This window comes from Dendrobium catenatum, unplaced genomic scaffold (genome assembly GCF_001605985.2).
Source record: "Dendrobium catenatum unplaced genomic scaffold, ASM160598v2 fragScaff_scaffold_273, whole genome shotgun sequence".
NCBI lineage: Eukaryota > Viridiplantae > Streptophyta > Magnoliopsida > Asparagales > Orchidaceae > Dendrobium > Dendrobium catenatum.
Window position 1 is genome coordinate 1,130,522 of NW_021318735.1, and position 5,709 is coordinate 1,136,230.

The window sequence follows — 5,709 nt, forward strand, 5'->3', positions numbered from 1 at the left end:
CAGCAAGCTGATCAAATATATTATCAATCTATGACAGATAATACTTATTCTTGAAAGTGACTTTGTTCAATTTCTTATAATGAATATACATGTGTATCATACTACTCTTTTTCTTAATAAATATAATATGTGTCCCATGGAGGCAAACTCAATCAGACAAATCTCCTATCAATAAACTCTTGAAGCCGAACCTTCAACTCCTAAAGCTCCTTAGATTTCATGCTATATGGAGTATTAAACTAGGGCCATAGCCAAAAATACATCAATGTAAAACTCAATATCTCTATCTAGAGAAAAATTGACTAACTCCTCAAGAAAACATCTAAAAATTCTCGAACTACAATGACATTGAAAAGATAACTATAATCTATACTTTTATCTCAAACTGATGCCAGATGCACCTTAACCCTTCTCCCATAATCTATTTTCTTTCACAACAAAAATCAAATAGAATAAAACTCCTCTAACTCCCCAGAATACATAACTTTCACTACCCATAAATAAAATGACTCATTTTTTCTAGTAATTATTCTAAGACTAATACAAACTCAATCAATTTATATCTAAAATAATATTAAATGATAAAAAAATAATAAAATCAAATTGGACTTCTACTTCTTATCAAAAATCTCAATGCCATAGAAATAAAACCTAATAGTTATCACACCATATTTAAGTTTATAATGTATTAGAATGAGAAGAGGGTAATAAAATTTACGAAAAATATACTAGATCAAAGAAATGCTCATAAATAAGCAAAAAACTAGCTCTAGAATGATATAAAACATAATATAGCTAAGTAGAAATATAAGTTGTACCTATTATAAACAACCTCCTATTAGGTTAAACTGCATACATGTGGATAAACTAATGTTTGAGTGATATAACCACTAGGCTCTCTCTAACCACTATCAGATTGCCTCTTAACCATAAAACCAAAACACTAACTCTACTAAATGGTACTTAAAAAAATGTATGGAGAAAAATTCCCTTGGGTTCCCTTTCGATCTAATAAAACTCTTAGATCATGGCTTAGATCCTTGGTAAAATCCCGCCTAAGGACACTCAGCTACATAGTGCTCTACTTTCTTGTACTTGAAGCACTATCCCAACATCCTTTACAACTAGATGGAATGTTATCTTCCATTATTCTGGCTCATAAGTTTTCTACTAGTAGAATTCCCAAAACTAATAATGTTTCCATAACTCAGAGCTTCCAAAGACACAAATTGTCCACACTTCTTAGACTCCCTAGGTATAAATTAGCTCTTCTTTCTAGAGAAACTACTCCCATATATCTCACCACTAAATCTCTTCCTTCTAGTAGTCCACCATTGTTGAGTAACTATATGATCATTCGTAATTAATTGGGCTCACTCCACAAGCCCTAAGATATAAAAAGTATGAAATGGTACTAGAGGTTATCTCATATTACTCATAATCCTCTCAAAAACCTGTAGCACTTTTCCGTAGGGATGCTAATCAACTATGCAGCATATTTATCCAAAGAAGTAAACTCTAACTCATATTTCATAATCATTCTTCTCCCTTGAACTAGTCTTAAAAAAGTCTCCAATATCTACTAATATGCACCCACTAATAGAAATATCAGAACTAATAATACTTCCCCTACTTGTAGCTTCCATGGACACAGACTATTCACCCTTCTTGGACTCTCTAGGTTCAAATCAACTCTTCTTTTTAAAGAAACCACTTCTAGATATCTCTCCACCAAATCTCTTCCCTCTAGTAGTCCACCATTGTTGATTAACTATCAGATTAATCTCAATTAATTAGGCTCTCTTCATAAGCTCATAGAAATTTAAAAAAAAAAATGAAATAGTACCAAAGGTTGTCTCAGATTGTCTCATAGTCCTCTTAGAAACTTGCATCACTTTTCTACAGGGGTGCTAATCAACTATGGAGCATATCTAGCCAAATTGGTAAACTTTGGCTCATATAGCATAACCATCTTTTTCCCCTGAACTAGACTCATAAAAGTCTCATGTATCTGCTAATGTGTAGAAGGTGGTATAAACAAGGCTCAAAACACATTAAAAAAGCCCCTCTCAGTTAATAAAGAGTTCAATCTACCTTAAAATTTCTCTTCCTACTTACCCATCCATCAGCATTCTGCCTCATCATCTTACAAAAATATTTCTAAGGGAACCTTCCTCTTATGAGTATACTGCATACCATCAAATGTCTTCTCTAGTCCCCTCAACTAACCCTCTGCTATTATGGGCTCAATAGTGCCCTTAAATCTTAAAGGCTTCAATCTTAAAAACATCTACAAATATCTATATGTATCATCAAATATAAAAGATGGAACTTTGGTATGTGCTTCCTCTATCATTTGAGCTATCATATTAGTAAATTATAAAATTGTATCAGAACTAACTATCAGATCCTACTATATATAGGAGCTACCTGACTAACACTCTTCCCATTTATCATATCTAGGTCTAGTCGATCAATACATATATAATATGTAATTGAATATACATGTACATAAAAAGAAATGTGATAAATACTTATACAGACTCAAACTATCCCACTTGACTTATAGATCAATTCATATAGCTCTATTTTACAATCCATCTAAAACTATTACTTTGATACCACAAAAGCTTATCATTATCTAATATAATAGGATTCTTATCTTGTTGAGCTATGATTGCCAAATCACAATATCTAATTTAAAAATACTTCAAATTTCTTCTTCTAATTTAAATTTTAAAGTATTTAAACCAACTATAGAGCTACTAAAAATATATAGAGTACTGTAATTAAATTCATCATCAAGATTTCTTTTATTCATCAAAATGCAACAACGCTATATTACATGACTACACATAGAAGCAACATAATTGAATAATAAATTAATCATGATTGTAATAAAATTAACAAAAAGAAATACCTATAAACTTCGATCAGATCTTGAACTACTAATTAACAGACTCTTTACCTTTCCAAGATCATGAATACCATAAATAAAATTATAGCAAACTACAATAGCTCAGTAGGCTACAAACACTGATTTAATTTTCTAAATATTTCTTTTATTGAATTTTTTTAGAATATTTAAAACTAGTTTAATATAGTATAATAAATCATTGTATCGAGCAAAGTAATAAGAGCATATAAGTTATCCAATTATTTAAATAATAATATTAAGCAAATAAATAACTTGAAATCCATATCATAAAATAGTTCATTTCATATTTTCTGGTCTAGACAAAATCTCAAAAAAAAAATTCCCCTTATTGTTGCAAATCTGGACCCAAGTCTTATATTTTTTATGATAATAAATATTATTTTGAACTTTTTACTATGTTATTTCAATCTATTGCATATATGTTTTGCTCTGCTCACAAAAATTTCAAGTCCACCGTGTTATAAATCTAGATCCAAATATCTTGATTTTGATTTTAACAAATATTATTGTTTCTTCACCACTACTATTATTGAATATCTATTTTGTATGCCTTGCTTACTAACCTATCAGGTCCACAAAGATCACTTGCAATGCAAATCAGCTCAAGAACGAATAGATTAGGGTTGAGTCTGCTTGTAATTTCATATCAATGTATTTTTTACCTTTTTGAATCAAATCTTGAATATGGTGGACCCTAAGCCTCGTAACCTTGCAAATACACATCAGGGGGAGAAATTTGATGAGTTAGAAATTTTTTCTATTTTTGACTAAATTGTGTTGGACAATATTAGATCATTTTAGATGATCAGTTAAAAATAAAAATCATGATTAGGGCATCGAGCTAGTTACAAGTGATTAAACTAATCATATTGGATGATATGAATCATCTAGGATGATAAGCTTAAATGTTAAAAAAAGTCACCAATCACAATTTAGGTAATGTTTTAAGTTTTAAATTTTTTTTTCTAATCATACATGACAATATGCATTGTCCTGGATAATTTTTGACAATCATACCTAAATTAATCCAGTGATTAGGTGAGTAATACTAATTAAATTGTTAAATCAAATCATACAAGACGATCCATCTGGATTGTACTAGATGATTTAGCATATTTTATAGGATGATCCCCTATTGTCCAAGATAAAAGATCATAACTTTACTCTACTCATCTAAGAGGATCGTCTTAGACATCCTGAGACATTTTTGGGATGATATGGAGATCGCCACCCATCATCCAATATCATACTCGATGATCAATATGGTAAGTTGAACTAATCATCCCGGACAATCGAAAGATCATATTGGATGATGTATACAAATACTTATACTTATCGTACAGAGCAAAGTTGATCGCCCTGACTGATGGGGCTATTTTGTACTAATGGTATAGGATGATTTATTAATTTTCCTAGATGATTAGTTGCCTAGAATTAAAAATTAGCGCTTCTTTTGGAGGCTCTGTATTTAAGCAATGGTATTAACCCTTGGGTTAATCTTTTACTCTAGAGTTGATCCAAGAGGGAGCTTAGAGAAGGAAGAGGGAGAGCTTGAAAGAGAGATTCTTGTGAGGGGGAATTTGTGAGGGAATCACAAAGTTTGCTCCAAGCAAGGTGTTTCTTGTCTTCCTCGAGTTGCTCCACTAGTTCCTTGGTGGCTCCGGGGAGATCATCTTCAGTATTAAATCCAGGCTCTCTGCCTACTCCAGGATAGAGTAAAAGGATTCCTAGGTTCTCTTCCTTCACTAAGTAGGTGAAAAAGGATTCATGAATCTCTACCTCACCGTGTCAGTGGAAAGATGTTTTTAAGGGCTTCTCAACCTTACTATGGGAACAAATGGAGAGTCACTTCAATTTAGTGCAATACTTAGAAAGGGAGTCTCTAAGGAGTGGGTGTATGTCAGATTTAACCAAACCACTATAAAACTCGGTGTGTTCTTTCTTATTATTTTCATCATTTTTTTTTTTGCACTTTTCTATGATTTATTATTAGATTAAAATATCTGATTATATTGCTATTATGAAAATTATTTTTCTTCCACATCAAGAGTTATTATTTTGTTTTAAAACATTTAAATAGATAAAAAAGATTGTCTTTTTATTTAAGAATTTTTAAAACTATCAATTCAACCCTCCTCTTAGTTAGCTTTGGGCTAGTTCTTTATAGTTTAATGCCCCTCATGAACTTTCATATTGTTCACTTGAGATTGGGTAAACAGGGTTGAGTTGGATTGTAATTTAAACTTCAATTTACTTTTACCTTTCTTGAATCAAGTCATATATATGATAGATACTAAGCTAAGTAACCTTGCACACACACACTCAAGGGAGTGAGTTGGTGAGTTAAAATATTTTTTTATTTTTTGAACTAATCATATAGTTCAATTTAGATCATAATAGATGATTCGTTAAAATAAAAAACAAAAATTAGGGCACCTCAGTTAATTAAGATTTATTAAATTCATCATAATATATGATATATATCATACATGATGATTAGTTATAATCAGCAAAATATCTGTTAATCATAATTTAGGTAATTTTTAATATTCAAAATATAGGTCTAATCGTATAGTAAGATCTTTATCATATTGTATGATCAACGATAATCAAACCTAAATTAATCCTATGATTTTGTATTTAATTATGGTTAAATATTTTAATCAGCTCATATAGGATGATTGGAGATGATCGTATTATACCAACTCATTCCTGTAAGGGATGATAATTAAATGCCCCTCATCGTCTAAGATGAAAAATCATAATTTTTT